The sequence below is a fragment of the Euprymna scolopes genome, chromosome 21, assembly GCF_053919585.1.
Source record: "Euprymna scolopes isolate OS-2025 chromosome 21, ASM5391958v1, whole genome shotgun sequence".
In the NCBI taxonomy this organism is placed as follows: domain Eukaryota; kingdom Metazoa; phylum Mollusca; class Cephalopoda; order Sepiida; family Sepiolidae; genus Euprymna; species Euprymna scolopes.
Genome location: NC_136502.1, coordinates 4,478,853 through 4,499,117, shown reverse-complemented (window position 1 = coordinate 4,499,117; position 20,265 = coordinate 4,478,853). Strand labels below are relative to the sequence as shown.

General features: G+C 33.7%; 1 protein-coding gene and 1 long non-coding RNA gene across 5 annotated transcripts in view; both read left to right on the top strand.

Annotated features, from left to right (window-relative positions):
- The window catches only part of LOC145241974 (protocadherin gamma-A11-like), a 412,318-nt gene that overhangs the window by 296,948 nt on the left and 95,105 nt on the right, over positions 1-20,265 (top strand). The window lies entirely within an intron of this gene.
- The window catches only part of LOC145242998 (uncharacterized), a 49,645-nt gene that overhangs the window by 9,294 nt on the left and 20,086 nt on the right, over positions 1-20,265 (top strand). The window contains exon 2 of the long non-coding RNA XR_013862836.1: positions 13,646-13,699. This is a non-coding gene — a long non-coding RNA (uncharacterized LOC145242998). The remainder of the gene's footprint in view (positions 1-13,645; positions 13,700-20,265) is intronic.

The following is a 20,265-nucleotide window of genomic DNA, read 5'->3' as shown; positions in this document are numbered from 1 at the left end:
CATCTACATACAGTGAAAAAAAAGAAAATCAGGTTTCTCTGTATATATATATATATATATATATATATATATATATATATATATATTAACTAATGTGATTGATAATTTAAAATTTGAAAAATCAAATTTCAACTAAATTAAAAATCCGTTTCATAAGAAGGAACAACAACAAAATCAATTATCTGTAGGATCGTTTCGGAAAACAATGCTTTTTATTGTGGTAAACATCCAGTTACGAACAATAATTACATATAGTTTTTTAATAGTCAAGGTCTCCTCGTCAGCAAATTTTGAAGGGTTTTTATTAAATTTAAAAGACACCATAAATAAACCTAGCATTAAAAGTAAGGCAGATGTATCTTTTAATTTTTCGCCTTTTGAAATCAGGAACTATGGTTAAAATACTCATATATATGTTTGCTATAGTTTTTCACCTCTTTGAATGATGAAATATATATATATATATATATATATATATATATATATATATATCTTTTCAAGGGAAATAAGGTAAAAAAAAAACCGATAAAAGTGCTCTATATGTTAATAAAGCGGTATATAATTTTTTAATTTTTTATTGAGCCCATAATAAATTTACATTACTGTTTCCATTGGATTTTCACCCCAGGAGATGAGGTAGAGTACCAATTTCATCGGAATTTATAGGTGGACTGAAATTTAAACTTACAGAAATGGATATAAAGTTATTGGGGGGGTATTAAATAGAGAGGGAAGTCGTGTAATAGTGTGAGGAGGTTTTATAGTAGAATTTCAGTTGTGAAAAAACGCTAAAGAGCTTCTATTAGGTACGTTTGAAAAAGAAAAAAAGAAAGAAAGAAAGAAAAGTAGACGTTAAATTTTGAAAATACTTAGGGGGAGTAGTGGGAGTAGAGGTTTTTAGCGTCATGGTATCTGCTGTTGTGTAAGAGGGAGTGGGAGTAAGTGATCAGTAGCTACCGTAGCAGTTGGTAAATATTGTCACCATGGCAACGTATTTTTTATGACGACGCCGGATTTTTTATCTTTTGGAGGTGCTATTGATATCTGCGTAAAATTAAAACATATAATTATATAATTCGAGATGGATGCGGATGCTGGGGGGTCGGAAGGTATGAAGGGGGTGGGGGGTTCGACATATACCTGGGGGAAGAGGAGGAGGGGGAAGATATTTAATGCGGATTAAAGTTGATTATTGATGGTAGTAAGAGGGTGGAAAGTAGGGGGGTCGATATAGACGGGGGGGGGGGTAAAGTGCAGTTAATGCAGTATTTACATTTTGTAGACGTTGTTATTAAGGATAATATATGTTGAAAAAAAAGAGAAGGGGGCAGGTTCGGATAAAATAGATAGGTGGGCGGATTAAGGATTATTGTTGATGATAGTAAAGATGGGGATTATTAGTTAAGTTTCAATCCAATGGGTAAATTGGAATTTACCCATTGGATTGAAATTTTAAATTCGACCGTTTTGGATTTTACCATTTTTGGATTTTTAACATTCACCGGACTATCCATTCATGTGAAATCTTTTTATTATTATTTTTCTTTTGCCTCCTGTTCCCCTTACCTCACCCTTTTTTTTAACCAAGTAAGACCTTTGACTTACTTGTAGTTTCATTAAATACTTTTATATGCAAAATCCGATCCTGCATTTTGCTAATTCCTGCCCTTTGATGAGAAGGAGAGTATTTCTTCGAAACTCCGCGGATTAAGGACTATCCACTTATCTTGTGCTTCCTTTTTAAAATTAAATATGTTTTTAACTCTTTTTCAAGATGTCTTTTAACATGTTTTATTAATCATTTGTTCATATTATAAGCTCTATTTCCTTTTCGGTTTTAATGGGCTTTTTACATCTGGCTGAGTTTATTTTACTTGTAAATATCAACTCTTTAATATTTATAATATATTTTAAGTTTACCATTTTGATTACCTTAGTAAACTTATTGTAACTTTTATTATATATACACACACACATATATATATATATATATGTGTGTGTGTGTGTGTGTGTGTGTGTGTGTGTGTGTGTGTGTGTGTGTGTGTGTGTTTCAAAGCCCTGACTGTCGCACCGGCGGTCAGGTTTCGATCCTGGCTTGAGGTAGTCGCTTGTCTAGCCGCACTGATGAGCTGCGCTACAGCGAAACAGTACTCTGTATGTGGGTGACTATAATGCTTTTTATCTGGCGTTGAGCATATTGGGAAGTGATACACGCTATACCATTAGCGTATCAAGCGATGCTCTTTGTGTAAACAAATTGAGCTTAGGTATTCGGACAATGTCAAAAACATCGTTTATTCACTACCTGCACAGCAGCTGGCGATTTAGCGTAATGGTTCATAGCCCTGACTGTCGAACGTAGGTAGTTGCGTGTCTAGCCGCACTGGTGGGCTGTGATACAGCGAAACAGTACTGTGTGTGTGTGTGTGTATCCCTTTTTGGTGTTTGACACTAATATTTGCAAAGACAACCAAACATTTAGAAACATAAAGAATTTTATATCTTTCTTATATTTAATGTAGAAATTATTGGAACAGAGCGCTTTGACAACAGCTGTTGCTTGAATCAATGGAAAATATGCAAATTCTCGTTTGGGAAGAATGTATTCGTTTGATTAATGCGATCAGATATCTGGTTGCATATATCGCGGTTTAGTTCATTGGTGTAAAAACTGTAGAAATTACTTTACAATAACAGCGCATCAAGAGTAGTAATATCGTACATCCATCCTCACTATAATAAAGACCAATGTGAAGTTACCTATATAATCATATACGGCGTAATCACATTGGCACAGTAGTTCTCATTATATCACCAAAGTTAAGCAATATTGAGTCTGACCAGCACCAGGGGTGAGTATTTGAAGACAGCAGGCGCTCTATGTAGGAGAACGTCGACACTTCCGACAGTTTCTGCATCCCACCTGGCTTCCAACTGCCTACACCCTGCTCTATCGCTGTAACAGACTGGTTGAGACGAGAGAATGAAGCTGATTGGTTTGTGAAGCAACTTCACATTAAATAAACTCTGAGCGTGCTATCCATCATCTTTAGGATAATCAGATGGTATTCGTTGTTCTGAGAGACGAATCGCTTTATATATAGGAATCATGTCTTATTCAAGACACATCCAATTAAATAGTACTGATGATTTGGGTCTTCATATATATAATTCGAAGAAAACAATTAAAAACTTAGTTCGATCTCATTATAAATTTATTTCAGCCCACCCGGACGCTTCGATTTGACTGAAATAAATTTATAATGAGATCGAGCTCAGTTTTTTCTTTGAATTGTATTTTTATTTGTTTTTGCCATTCTACACATTGAGCTCTTCTGCTTCAAATTTAAAACAAATTTTCACATGCAACTCAATACAAAGGCTACCCACCTTACTACAAAATGCTAGTTTTATTTTGGTGTCTTAAACTTCAGCCCTCTTTTGTGCTGATGAGGAGACCATAATAAAAAATTCTTTGTCGATTATTGTCAATATTATTGTCAATATTATTGTCAATATAAATAATATGAATATCGTTTCCGAAACGATCGTACACTCAACTTGATTTTGTTTATTTCTCTTTTTGAAACTGATTCATATTAACAATTATTAACTCTTTATCCTCATATATATATATATATATATATATATATATATATATATATATGCTACACAATCATGAGCATGTTTCGGTCAACTGGTTACTAGTAACTAGAGACCTCTTAAAGGATATACAGCTTATACTGAAGCAAAGTTTGCAAAGGAAGTCTCGAAATAAAGACGAAACGTTGATGAACACAAATCGGTTTTATTTCTTTTTATTTCTTTCTCTCTATCTCTGTCTCTCTGCCTGTCTGTCTGACTGTCTCTCTCAATCTCTCTCTCTCAATCTCTCTCTCTCTCTCTCTCTCTCTCTCTCTATATATATATATATATATATATATATATATATATATATATATATCAACGGCTATATGTCTGTCTGTCTGTCTGTCTCCATTAACTCAAACTCTATCTCCCCGAAACAAAAAATCACAGAGCGGCGCTAGGCCCTTAAAATGATTGGGTTTTTTACGAGCTGTTCTTTTATAGACCTTTTATAGGTTCTTTTAATAGGTTCTTTTTATAGGTCTTTTTATAGGTCTTTAGCCGATTAAAATAGTTTTTTAAGGGGTCAAAATGGGTCAAAATTGAAAAAAAATCGTTCATTTTGTACATTCACTTTTGTTTATTTTTACTTCTTAATTTTTAATCAGTTTATATGCGTGTCACGTTGGTACAGTGGTAACGTCACCAGCTTTGAATGCTGCAGTTTCGATTCTGATGGCACCTAAATACTTTTTTTAAAAACTTTTGAAATCACGACTCCATAATAATATTTACGAAATCTGGACAAATTAAAATATAATATTTAAGCGTATTTTACTCCTGGGCAAAACCGGGCGCCCCTTTAGTATATATATATATATATATATATATATATATATATATATATATATATATATATATATATATATACTAGCAAAAGTACCCGTCATTGACTGGGTACAAAAACAGCCTACAGAAAATGGACTCTGATCTCTGATTTATGAAAGTATGATAGGTTATGAAAAGGAAGGCTTGTAAATTTGGATTGAATTTGGGGGTATCAAAACCAAAGCAAAATATGATGAAAGTAAAAATAAAATAGATAAACCCCATCATTTATTATACCATACCTGTTCACACTGAAACACTTATCACAATATTCTGTGGATCTATTATTAAAAAACCTTGGTAAACTTTGTGACATATTTCCATTCTATAGAGGTCAGGTGCGAACGAACACCCCATAATTTTTATTATACCATATTTGTTCAAACTGAAACATAATTATCAAAGTATACTTACGCAGATAGATATGAAAAGTCTTTATTAAAGTGTGTGCCTATTTCCATTCTATGGAGGCCAGGCGCCAACGCAGACCCCACAATTTTAATTAACCACCGTTCTGCCAGATCAAACATACCCATTCCTGTGTCTCGATACATCTTCTATCATTATATATAATCAGTTTTTTTAAAATAGTCAACTATATAGCCTATTCGTGACCAGACGCACACACACACACACACACACACACGCACACACATACGCGCGTGCGCACACACACACACATATATATACACACATATTCAGCTTTATATTATATATATATATATATATATATATATTTATGCATATAGAAAGATAGAGAGAGAGAGAAAAAGAGGAAGACAGACAGGGAGAGGGAGAGGGGGAGAAACAGATTGGCGCCTGAGAGTCTAGTGGACACACAGTTACCGATATCGATCTTTCTGAAAGTAAGATTGATTGCAAATATTTTGTTGGTAGTCTTGGCCCGGGGATTATCCGATCGACAAATGATATCTGACAGCAAATACTGTAAATTATTTACCCATATATATATATATATATATATATATATATATATATATATATATATATATATTTACCCATATATATATATATATATATATATATATATATATATATTTCTCTCTTATTCCCCCCCCTCTCTCTCTATCTCTCTCTCTCCCAAAAGTATGTTTAAGAGCAATTTTTATTTCTTACCTAAGAATGAATAATACACTATCGGAATGTTAATGTGATTGGACCAACAGTAAGATTAATATAAAAAATGTGTTAAGTCGAGGTAAAATAAAAAAAATAAAAAATAAAAAAAAATACAAACAAATTTACTCCATACAATTTAGTAGTCTCTGGTGTAACACTAAAAAGCATTGCGACGAAGATTAACAGATTTGATTTAATTGGTTATTGATTATTGTTTTGTTTTTTTGTGCGGCATATCAACCTTTTTCGGCTAATTTTATGCTTAATCAGATACTTTTGAGAATAGGATAGGCTTCGAATTTAAATATTTATGCTGTAAATTGGATTGTAAATGTAGGGATGAAAGTTTTGCAGTAATTTTTCGATTTGTCTATTTGCATCACAGCATTATGTGATGCACACAATGTAGCGTTTTCATAGCGAGTCACATCCTTCTTGAAAAGCTTTTTTTTTTACAAGATGGCGACCAACATGCCTCACGAAGGTCAAAGGCTATATCAAGCTAAACGTTACACAAATATTAATTAAGATGAGAATAATAGTCCGATCAAAACACGTAATAAAAATAGGCCTTTGATTTTGATAGTGTTAAGAGAATATGGTTTAATTACGTTTATACAATGGCTCCCGTTAGATCACCGATGTTAAACGACATTGAACCTGGTCAGTACTAAAATATGGCAATAAAATATGGCAATACTATGGTTCTGTAAGTTTCTGAATCCTGGACAGGGATGGATGCCGCCGGATAATTCCTACCCAAGAAATAATGCAGCACCCCCATTATCCCAGAGGGTTAATAGGTGTATCCATAATACACCATCTAAAAGAATAGTAGCCCCAATTGATCTTATTGTACCTATTTACAATGCCTCCCCACGGGACAGAGTTAGACACCAGGGTCGTTTTTTTAATGTGGAGAAAAGGAACAAAAATAAAAATTGTCTCAGTCGTGAAGGGCTTCTCCTCCACTGACAGAGAACAAGAAATTGAAGTGCAGTATCTGAAGAACAGATACTACACTTTGATCTTGTCCCGAAGGATTGCTCTGATTGTAGTCATCAACAAAAATACTCATCTCGGATACAATTTTATCATTTTATATTTTAAGAAAATTTGAACAGTTTATTTTATTTTCATTTGAGGACTAGTTTATGTAGAAAGCAACCACTTATTGTCGCCCGACGAAGACTTCTTGTTGTAACCGACCATTTGTTCGAAACATTAGTATATCTACTGTTGCGACTATGAACATTTGTTTATATTAATAAATATATATCTTGCTCTTCTTTTATTGAGCACTCTTAATAACCACGTTAAATGCATTAGTATTCACTTTTAATTATCTTAAACCTTATATATATATATATATATATATATATATATATATATATACACACACACATCACCACTTATCAAAGCCAAGAAGCCACTCGAGGATAAGGGTTAAAGAGTGTACGGTGAACAATTGGACAATATAGTAATCGTTAGTAATGGAAATTCGGTAAATTTGTTAACTTAAGTCGAACGGCTCATCAAAAACTTGTTTATGTTGGACTTGAAGAAAATCATATTGTCGTCAGCTGGAAAGCAGGAAAACGGAAGACGATTCCATAGGTGTGCAGTTCTAAGAAAGACGCTTTGTTCATAAAATCTACGTTTAGGTTTAGGCACAGATAAAAAGTGGGGAGAATTATTGATAGTGTTTTCTGCTACTCGAGTGTTTATTGTGAAAGTTTGGCGAGGGGGGAACCGTAGATTGAAGCTCAGTCGAGCGCTTGCCATGAAAATAACGAGTTTGTAGGGAAGAGAAAAGAACATCCTCTACGGGGCTACAAAGTATATTTTGAATTCTATCGAAGCAGGACAAGTCCTTTCTAGCAGCTCCTGCCCAGCTGTGGCAACAGTACTCCATCCTTGAACATACCTGGCTCTTATATAGATAGACAATTGCATCAGCAGTGAGATATATACTGGATTGATAGAAGGATCCCACCATTTTTCCAGTGGCCTTGGCAACGGATTTAATGTATGTGTTCCATTTCAAATCAGGAGTAATGGTCAAGCCGAGAAGCTTGTCAAAACATGAGGCCTCCCCAAGACGAGAGCCATTCATTTCAACTGATGCCAGATGTGAATCAGAGCGTTGATGATGTAAGGATAAAAGCTTGGTTTTAGATGCATTAAAAGTAACAAGCGACCCCTTTCCCCATTGTACTACTTGCTCAATATCAGAGGAGATAGAATCGGCGAGAGCTTTGTCATTTAAGGCCTTTGATGTGTTGCCGTAAATGGTCGTGTCATCAGCATAGATGTCAACGAATGAATTAAGTATGTGTTTTGGGAGATCATTAATATAGATCAGGAAGAGAGTTGGGCCCAGGAATCGACCCCTGGGGGACTCCAGCATTAATACTATGGGCCTCTGATTTCTGCCTATCAACCACTACTCTTATGAACCTATCAGAAAGAAATGATTTAATTATTGAGAAAACATTTCCTGCTATACCGTAGCTGGAGATCTTGTGAAGTAAACCTTTATGCTATACCCTATCAAAGTCCTTTGATATGTCAAGAGCAATTGCCCTAGAAATGATGTCTCCGTCAAGAAATTCGCTAATCCTATGAGATATAACTGTAAGCACATCTGCTGTAGATCTAGAAGAACGGAAACCATATAGCGTGTCACTAAGAAAGTTATTTTTGTTGAGATGGTTTAACACAGATTCTAGCAACTTACTCATGACGCACAGGAGACTTATTGTCCTGTACTGAGAGGGAGATGACCGATCACCTGAATTCTTAAATACAGGACAAACTGATGAGATTTTCCAGGGTGATGGGAAGCTATACTCCTTAAGACAACGTTTAAACAGTTTTGTAAGTATGGGCGTTAGTTCTGGTTGAAGTTTTTTGAGTACTATCATTGGAATACCGTCAGGGCCGGTTGCTTTACTGGAATCAAGGTTTTTGATTAGCTTGGCAACATCACGTACAGATATTTGTATATCACATAGCGTGTTTTCTGATACAGGAAGAAAAAATTGGGGGTTGGCGGTCTTGATCGCAAAGTGTAGAGTTAGCTGCAAAGTTCTTGGCAAAGAGTTTTGGTTTGTCTGATGCTGACGAGATTACCTCTGGTCAATTTATGATAGTTGAGATAGAGAACATGCTTCTGTTCAGGATTCTGTTTGCTATTTGCCAAAACTGGTGGGAACCAAGCCGATGTTCAGCTACTTTGGACTTGACGGACTCTGGAAGTTTAGAACGTAGACCCCTGATATTCGAGAAGGAGATATGGTAGTGGGGATCTACGTTAGAAGTTGGAGATCTTGGTTTAATCGTGTATTTTTGTTGAAGCTTTTCATGATAGAGTTTTGGGATTTGTGGACACATTCGACAGACTTGCTTAAAGCAGGGCGGAGAGGGAAAGTAAGAGAGAAATATAAATGAAAAAAAAATATTTTTGTAGCACATGAAAAGGTAAAGCCGTAACAATTACCCACTAATATGGCATCTAGAGACCACATCAGAAGCCACTGCATGGTCCAGAATCCATTCACTAAATGGCAATACAGCAGACCCAGAGAGAGAGAGAGAGAGAGAGAGAGAGAGAGAGAGAGAGAGAGAGAGAGAGAGAGAGAGAGAAATAAAAAGGACGAAACTGAGTTATGTGTTCATCAACGTTTCGCTTTTATTTCGAGACTTTCTCTGGATGAGCGAAATTAAGAAAACAAAAAACACTAGTACAAATATTTGAAAAAAATCTTTCATGTGCAAAGTGTGACACTATTCTGTTTCAAAAAGACGTTGGAAATTCAAAAGGGAGTGGGTTTGCTTTGTGTAAGAGAGGAAGATTTCTAATAACATCATATAGTCGTTAAAATATTTTTAAAAGATATGATGCAGTTAAGATTTTGACGTTGGAAATTTAAATAAAAAGGCGGGGTTGCGTTATTAAACGAGAGATAGTTTTAATAACGTCATATAGCCGTTAGTATATCTTTAAAAGATATGACGCAGTTAATATTTTTTCTGTAAAAATATGGCCGTTAAAATTCAAATATAGGTGTGTAACTGAAATGAAATGAGTTTGTTTTTGTTATGTAATTTATTGATTGAGATTATATGGATTAATTATTACAGGGGGTGTTTCTATGGTGTGAGAGGGTTAACCTTTGTCTAGAATTAAATTATGTTCTTTTAATAAAAGTTTACTTATTAATGGCGCTATGTTATAGAAACCTCTCCATTGTTTAATTGTGCTTGAATTTGCGATAAGCGCTGATTCAAGAAGTTTCCGGTTTGGTTTATTTGAAATAAATTTAACAATTTTTGCTTGTTTAAAGTCAAAAGGTGTTATTATTGTGCAATGAATGAAGTCCGGGCATTAACCTACAACAGAATCACACGATAATACGCAAATCTAAACAAATCAGTTCAAAGATTCAACACCCGCCATTGTGTCAAACCTGAAAATAAACTTAGAAAATTAATCTCAAACAAGAAATGGAGAACCATAGAACGTCCGAGCCTAATACAACATCTTACTACTAAAGTACTTTCAAACATCGAAATTGAAATCCTCAGTTTTGGACTAAAATTCGCAACTGGAATATATTCAAATATTACCACCGACACAATTTTGAATAATTAGAAACATGAAGATACAGATTTAAAAAAAAGTTTCATACCGCGTGTTATTTCAGTCGCAGCTACTCAGCCCTATGAAACTGTACTACCAAAGCAATACATAGATGCCTTGAAACACCTAGCGAATAACAAGAGCTTGATTATATCACCAGCTGATAAAGGTGATGGTATAGTAATAATGGAAAAAAAAGAATATCTGGAGAAAGTGTCTACACTGTTGGCAGACAGAGACACATATAGCAACACTGATTTAAATACAGTAAAAATAGAATTATTACGGCTTTCAATAAATTTTTTTAAAAACTTATTAAAAAAACTTCATACATTAAATACTCCCTCAATATTCCGTCAAAAACTTACAAATTCCTATGCGCCCCATAATATCTGGCATCGGTAGTGCAACACACAAAATTGCACGTGCCATATCCAACATCTTGACTCCACTACTGGGCACTATCAGCACCTCCCACATAAAGAACTCCGGAGATTTACTCAACAAGATAAATAACAAAACTATACACAACTTAAATATAACATAATTATATACTACTGCCCCCAGTAAAAAATGCTTAAATTTACTCGATAAACACCTAAAAAATATCAAACATTAACTTACCTTTTCCTCCCGACACTTTTATAAAAATTATGATACTTATAACTAACATGACTTATTTTCAATTCAATAACAATTCCTATAAGCAAAATTTCAGCCTTCTTATAGGTAACTCTCTTAGTGGAGTATTAGCATTTTCTTAGAATTCCTAGAATCTGGTTCTTTCAAATTTTTTCAAATATTTGTACTGGTGTTTTTTGTTTTCTTAATTTCGCTCATCCAGAGAAAGTCTCGAAATAAAGACGAAACGTTGATGAACACATAACTCGGTTTGTTCCTATTTATTTCTCTTTTTCGTCGGAATACTGTTTCCATTATTCTCATTACACACAAACACACACACACACACACATATATATATGCATATATATATATATATATATATGTATATATATATATATATATATATATACACTAGCTGACAGCCTGGTGTTGCCCAGTCGTACAATACGCTTAAACATGATATTTTAATTTATGCAGATTGCGTATGCATTATTATAGAATTTACCCGGTGCACTTATTCGCATTTTTTTTCTTAAATAATAATGATAATGTCGTTCATCAAATACTGCCTGTGTTTCTTTACAATATCACGTCAGCTGATATTTGGGCTTGACGATGAATACCCTGGAAAAGTCACATCTGATTAATGTGTAGTTTTAAAATATGCAAAGGGAGAAAGCATTTGGGGTGATTTCTAATAGTACCTCTTCTTTTATCGTAAATTGAATTCATTAATAAAAATAATTAAAATAAAATAGTGAGGTACACCCGGATTTAAACAGAGATCATCCAATCTGTAGTCGAATGCGCTACAACTATGTTATTTCTCCAGATTATAATAAATCTGTTTTTAAGAAGAACTGATTTGCTGAAATTTTATTATTTTTCTTACCGGTGTAACGTAAAATATTCCAATGTAAAATTTATTCTTTTTTATCTATAAGAGAGAAAGGCTATTGTTAAGATCGGAATTTTTCGATTTTCGACACTTATCGAATGAATTTCCGTATAAAACATATCTAAGAACACTGCCAGACATATAATTTAGCTGTGTATGAAATTTGCAAAAGATAGACTCAGCCGTTTCCGAATCTATGAGGAAGGAACTCACACGCACAAAGTGGAGGGTTAAAATATATTTTAAATGAAGACTTATCGGGATAAAGTAAAACATATAAGGTGGAGCAACAAGAAAAGATCAGCAATACAAAATATATACTAGTGCATATATAGTTCATCATCAATTCCACAAGAGAATTACATGAATAGGGATAAGGAATATAAATACTCTTTCTAACAAGGTATTTCGGAGCCTAATGTTTCTCATGAGAAGAGGATATGAGATAGTAAGAAAGAAATAATAAACAAACGTCTAGATAGACACATAAGTAAAGAAATAATGTATGCATCTAGAATAGAGGCCAAATAGCATATAGGTGTAGGGAGCAAAAGCTGGAGAGGTATTGCAACGAAGGAGGGATAAGGGAAACTGGGATTATCACATCATGGATATGAGGGGCATGGATTAGGATTAGGGCGTTTGATATGATACATTAGAGTATATGAGTTCAATATGTGTGACATATGAGGAGATACTCAATTAAATTCAAGAAAATGTAGAAACAAGTAATAAGTGGACAGATCTTATATAAAAAAGAAATGGGAGATTAAATGGATTAAGAGTATTGGTGAGCAAAATAACAAATAGAGCTTAGACGTTTGGACAATGTTTTAGCATTGTAATTTCGCATATCATTTTAGCAGCCGCCAGATAACGTCGTGAGAAACGCTGACTGTCGCCTAGGCGGTCGAGATTTAATCCTAGTTGCTCGTCTAGATACAGTAAAACAGTACTGTATGCGGAGGATGACTATATATATATATATATATATATATATATATATATATATATAGTAAAATTGGTAATTAGTAAAAACCTGAAGAGAGTGCTCAATACTATTGCAGAGCAAATATGTGTTTTATTTTTTTGTTACCGTTTTATCTGTTCAGTTACATATGTTTCGGATGCCGGACCATGTTTACGATCCAGCAGCCTCGTCAGACCTTACAGAAATGGTTGTTATTAAATTGCCATCATAAATACGTTGGTGAAACCCAGCCTAAATTGGAAAAAAGGCACAGTGAACATAAAAGAGATATAAAAAATAGCAATTCTCTAAGGGCATTATTCTCTCATTCATTGCAACATAATCACACCCTTGACTTTAAACAAGCAAAAGTAGTTAAATTTATTTCAAATAAACCGCGCCGGAGACTTCTTGAATCTGCGCTTATCGCAAATTTAAGTACAATAAAACAACGTGCAGGTTTCTATAACATATCGCCATTAATAAGTAAACTTTTATGTAAAGAACATTATTAAACTGTAGACACAGGTTAACCCTCTCACACTATTCAAACACCCCCTGTAATAATTAATGCATATAATCTCAATCAATAAATTAGATAACAAAAAGCACTCATTTCATTTCTGTTACAAACTTATATTTGAATTTCAACAGATACATCTTTTTCCGGTAAGAATATTAACTGCGTTCATACTTTTTAAAATTACATTAACGACTATATGACGTCACTAAAATTTCCTCTCTTTAACAGCGACAGCCCCCCCCCCCACCTTTTTGAATTTCTAACGTCTTTTTCCGTTTTCCTGAAATAGAACTGCCTCACACTTTGCACGTGAAACATTTTCAAATATTTTGTAATGGTATTTTTTGTTTCTTAATCTCATTCATTCAGAGGAAGTCTCGAAATAAAGACGAAACGTTGATGAACACATAATACGGTTTGACGGTTTGTTCCTTTTTATTTCTCTATTTTTTCGGAATACTATTTCCATTATTTTCATAATATATATATATATATATATACATATATATATACATATATATATGTATATATATATGTATATATGTATATATACATACATATATATATATATATATATATATATATATATATATAATTTCAAGTGTTTAGACAAACGCATTTCAGCTCGGCGTTGCCTGGGTGTTTGGAGGTGTATGTTGAGCAAAAATAAAAAAAGTAAAAGAAAAAAAGCGGTCAAATTTTTTAATTTTGGCCCCTATTTTGATCCCTTAATATTTAATGTTTTGCACTCAAATCAAGTTATTAAGTTATATCCATGTCCAAGGAACCTATATCTAAAATTTCAAGTGTTTAGACCCAAAATTGTCGGAGGACTTTGGTAAGGTTCTCAAAAGTCAAATCGTTGAACTTTGACTCCTTAACAGCCAAATTTCTGGCTGAAAACCGATCACATAGATTTTCCCAAATCACAGTACTCTGTATATCAAATTTCGAATCTGTAGACTAAAAATTGACAGAGTTATTTCGTAGGGAAATGTACACAGACACACAGACAGACAGACGCACACACAGAAACGTTCACTTTTATAGATATATAGACTAGCATTTCAGCTCGGCGTTGCCCGGGTGTTTGGAGATATATGGTGAGCAAAAAAAAAAAAAAGAAAAATTGTCAATTTTATAAATTTTTACCCCTATTATGACCCCTTAAAATTTATTGTTTTGGGCTCAAATAAAGTTATTAAGTTAGATCCATGTCCAAGGAACCTATATCTAAAATTTTAAGTGTTTAGACCCAAAGTTGTGGGAGGAGTCTGGTAGAGTTTTCAAAGGTTAAATTGTTGAACTTTGACCCCTTAACAGCTAAATTTCTGGCTGAAACCCAATCACATCGATTTCCCAAAATCTCAGTACCCTGTATATCACATTTTGAGTCTGTAGACTGAAAATTGACAGAGTTATTGTGAAAGGAAAATGTACACAGACAGACAGACACGCACAGACACGTTAACGTTTATATATATATATATATATATATATATATATATATATATATATATATATATAGAGAGAGAGAGAGAGAGAGAGAGAGAGAGAGAGAGAGAGAGAGAGAGAGCGACAGACAAACAGATAGGGAGAGCAGTTTTAGTTGCTATATTTATAAAAATATGGTCCCTATACCTCAATATTGGCGATAGTACCATGCAAAAAAAAGTTTCAGGACATAGAATTAACAACATACGCTGACTGACAGTTTCTCGCGTTGTACTATTCGACCGCATTGTCGGAGGAGCACATACAATTATGGTGTGTACTTATTCATTTGCTGCGTCAATATTTCATTTCGTTGCTTAATTATCATTTTAACATTTGTGAAAATTTACAACGATTATTGCTTGTCTCCCAACACGTTCGCTAGATTCCAGGCTTCAGAAAAGTTCGATTCCATTAAACATTGACAGACGACTGAAGTTTTTTTTTTTTTTTTTTTTTCGATTCGTTTGTTAGGATTAAGTTATTTTGCAAATTGATTTTCCTTTTTTCTACAAAAGCGCGCATGCGCATTCTAGTGTTAGATTGATTTATTTAAAGACTATTTTATTTCGTTGTCGCCATTTTTTTTTTCATCTTAATTTTTTCGGTGTTGTGATGTTGCCCGGTGAATTTCATCAATAATTAATAGGATGAAACATCAAGAAACATGAATATTTATAAGGAATCCTTTGTTTAGTTACTTTTTTAAATTCTCATTGTTTTATTTTTTTTTTCTCTATTTTGTTCCTTTTCTTCGTTCTTTCTAGTTTTGTCCTTTTTTATTTGTGTGCTTGTATGTTTTTATTTTATTTTTTTTATTTTTTTATTTTTTTTTTTTTTTGCCAGTCTTTTTTTTTTCATCTCTTTTTCCGCTTCCGTTTTTTTTTTCAACTTCTTTCATTTCATTTTCTAGCCCTTTTCTCTATTTCTCTCTTTTTTTTTCCATACAGGGTGGAACGATAAAATTGTCACCCTAAAGAAAACAACACTACAGCTTTATTTTAAAACTTTTATTGAAAAAAAATCAATTCAGGTCACTTGATTATGTAGAAGAGCTTACATCTATTAAATGTAGCTGCCTTCAGCCTCACTCACTGCCTTGATACGCGTCCGGAACTGGAAGCATGCCTTTTACACAAGCGCCGACAGAGCTCGGCGAATACTCGGCGGATTGTGGCGATCAGGCTGGCTTTAGTGTTGTGTGAGGTCATATTGGTGATGTTCTCGACGTATGACCAAACGATGTAGTCCAGCAGGTTCAGGTCAGGGGATGGGGGGATCCAATAACAGAGAAGGGTACAAAGTCTTAGCATTCCTTCTGAAGCCAAGCCTGGGCCTCTTTGGACTTGTAGGCCGGCGCTAAGTCCTGCTACCACAAGCCTTTGAAGATATGAGATGGCCCTCACTTGAAACCACACTAAAGGCCATAACCGTGGCCGGAAACTTTATTTTCATCATTCTGGGCACGTCCCTGTTATTCGTGACAATCCAGCAATGCATTTTGACGGTGCTGGCAATGGTCCTGTTGTCATAACTTGGATCGATAGAGAGTATGAGTTGTAAAGCGACGCACTCCGACCTCGCTTGTTGAACAAATACATAATAAAAGGCTTCTATTGCACTTGGGATTTGTACACAACTGGCCAACTAGTAGATGGTCTGCAATAATGAAAAAAGAAAACCGGTTTTCTTCAAACGGAAAAGGAATTATGTTGTCTTTTCTAGGGTGACCAGTTTATAGTTCCGTTCTGGATTTGTTTCCCGATTTATAGTCATTTTATCCCATTTTTTGTCGTTTTCTCTTCCCTTATATTCTTTTATACATTTCTTGGTTTTGTTCACCCCCCCCCCGCCGTTTTTTGTCATTGTCTCTACCGTTTTATTTTACTTTCTACACAGGTTTTGGTTTTCTCTTTTATTTCTGTCTTTCTTTTCACATTCTTTGTCTCTCTCTTTTTTCTCGCCAATTACTTGTCTTCTTTTTATTCTTTCTTTTCTCCCCCATCCTTTTCTTTTTTTTTCCTTTCTTCATTTTTTTCCTAATAATTTCTTTTTTCTTGTTTGTTCCTCCTTTCTGTCATTCTATGTCTGCTGCCTTTCTTTCTTTCTTTCTTTCTTTCTTCGTTCGTTAATCGACACGGATGTACCTCTACTCAATTTATTTACCTCTTTTCCCATCACACCCAATGGAAAACAAAATAAGCGAGACTGATATGGTCACTTCAAAAGTAAATTAAAACAACTCTCTCTCTCTCTCTCTCTCCTCTCTCTCTCTCTCTCTCTCTCTTTCTCTCTCTCTCTCTCTCTCTCTCTCTCTCTCTCTTTATATATATATATATATATATATATATATATATAAACATATATATATATATATATATATATATATATATATATATATATAAACAAATATTAAAAAGAAGGCAAAATTATAAAATATAAAATAAACATAAAACGAGTTTTTTTTTTTTTTACCGGAAACCGTCGTTACAAGCACCAACTGCGCATGCTTGGTTTATATTTTAACGTTTTTTTTAATTTTTTTTTTTTTTAGATTTTCTTGAGATCGTCATTGACGGGCTGCATTTCCCTTTGTGTTATTGTTCCTGACCAACAGAGCAACGCAAAATGCATGCTTTTTAATGATCAGCACATGATGCTTCATTATATTCCCTTGAGTCGATCTCATTGTTCTTTATTGTGAAGCTTTTTTCTTAGCCACTCTTTATCCCATAATGCTCGGCGTAGCTCTTTCAAAGAGAAAGAAAAGTAATGGGGCGGTTTTTCCCTTATTTTAATGTTGTTCGCAATATTTTGATGTGCCCATCAACCTTGAAACTTTGACCGTAGGAAAAAATCAATTTAAAGTAGAAATTAATGAGCAATGGTATCTTAACAAATGTGTGATATTTATGTATTACTAACTAGTTTTGTTGGCATGCTATGGCGTCGTAAACTTACATTTAAATGATAAACATTTTAAAAAGTAAAAGTTTCGTTATTTAGATGTAAATTTATCGTTTCAATAAAAATCGTAAAGCAATGGAAAAAAATACAATTCGCATGAGCGATTCTCTGTGTGTATCTGTGTGTGTGTGTGTGTGTGTGTGTGTGTGTGTGTCAGTGTGTCAGTGAATGAGTTCGAGAGACAGAAAGAAAGAGAAGGAGAAGAAATTTAAATTACCTTGTAAATTCACGAACAAATATTTTAAGAACGGTTTTAAAATTCATCTTTTTGTATTACATTTCTTGGATTTATTGTAGTTAATATCGTCAAACCTACTGCACACAAACAGACACACACACACATATAGATAGATAGATAGATAGATAGATAGATAGATAAGTATATGTGTGTGTGAAAAATAAGACAATAAACTATCAAATCAATAATACCAAATATTCATCTATAAAAGTAAGAATGTGTGTGTATGCGTGTGAGGACATCTCTCACCCTATATACCCCACAAACTTTTGATTTACAGACTTGAAATTTTGTATTTCGGGTATTCAAACACGTGGGAAACTTTTATTCGGTTTTAATCCGATAAAAAGAATTGCTAAAAGGTCAAAAATGTAAAAATGGTACTTGGGGGGGGATCTCATCGAATTTTTATCTATTTGTGAACTGTTTCACGATTGCGCATGCACGAATCGTTCACATGAAAACTTCCTTATGTTAAGAATAAGTAGGTTTGAAAAAACTTCTTAAAAATCGTGGCAAACTCGTGCAGTGTTTATCGTACTTGACTCATTGTCTTTAGGTTTTGGTTTCGATCTCAGCTCGAGCATTTTTTTACTTACAGAAGTGAACTGTGTATATAAAAAAACATAATACTTGCATGGAAACGTCTCAGTTTCTTTCTGTTTTTTTTTTAAACTTATTTTTTAAAAGGAATTAAATCTTATGTTTAATACCGGGCAACGCCGGGTACATCTGCTAATTTCTTATAGACTGTTAAAATAGAGATACAAATTAAGCATTCTAATGAATCTAATTAGGCTTTTCCTCTGTACCACACACACACACACACACACACACACACATACACACACACACACATACCCGATTATCCATTCACGTGAAATCACTCTTTTCTTCACCTTATTCCCTCTGATTCACTTGTTGTTGTTAAGTAAGATCTATGACTTACTTGTAGTTTCATTACATACTTTTGCAAGCAAAATCCGATCCCGCATTTTGCTAAATCTTACCTCTGATTAGAAGGAAAGTGTTTATTGGAAACTCCGCGGACTAAGGACTATCCACTTATTTTGTGCTTCCTTTTTTAAAATTAAATACATTTTTAACTCTTTTTCAAAGTCTTTTTATAATGTTTTATTAACTATTTGTTCTTATATATATATATATATATATATATATATATATATATATATATATAGAGAGAGAGAGAGAGAGAGAGAAATAAAAAGGAACAACCCGTATTATGTGTTCATCAACGTTTCGTCTTTATTTCGAGACTTCTTCTGGATGAATGAGATTAAGAAACAAAAAATACCAGTACAAACTATTTGAAAATGTTTCACGTGCAAAATGTGACGCAGTTCTATTTCAGAAAAACGGAAAAAGACGTTGGAAATTCAAAAAGGCGGGGGGGGGGCTGACGCGGTTAAAAAGGAAGTCTCGAAATAAAGACGAAACGTTGATGAACACATAATACGGTTTGTTCCTTTTTATTTCTCTATTTTGTCGGAATACTATTTTTATTATTTTCATCATTCTGTTAAAATGGAACACCAAACTTTTAAGCAAAAATTGCGGCAATACAAAAAAAATACTTATCGCTGCCAACTCTCACAACAACAGCAGAACTTTTTTGCTTAAATTTATACAAGAAAAAATTATACCCAAAAGTACATTTAAATATTTGAAATATTCGCACCATATTTTCCCGGATTACATTGAAAAATATTTAGTTGCTTCAGCAGATCTTTTAAAAACACAAAGCTCTCATTTATTCCATGAAGCCCGAACATTAGCTAACGACCTACTACAGAACTACACCATGTCACATAATTTCTTCTTAAATATAAACAAATTAGTTCAAAGATTCAACACCCGGCATTGTCACAAACTGGATAATAAATTTACAAAATTAATCTCCGACAGCAAATGGAAAACCATAGGACGCCCGGATCTAATACAAAATCTTTCTACCAAAGTACTCCCAAACACCGAAATTGAAGCCCTTAGTTTCGGACTAAAATTCGCAATTGGCATACATTCAAATATTACCACCGACACAATTTTAAAGAATTACAAACATGAAGATACGGATTTTCAAAAAGGTTTCATACAGGTTGTTATTTCTGTTGCAGTTACTCATCCATATGAAACTGTACTTCCTAAGAGATATATAGATGCTTTGAAACACCTAGCGAATAACAAGAACTTGATTATATCACCAGCTGATAAAGGTGGTGGTATAATATTAATGGAAAAAGATGAATACTTGGAAAAAGTTTGGCAGACA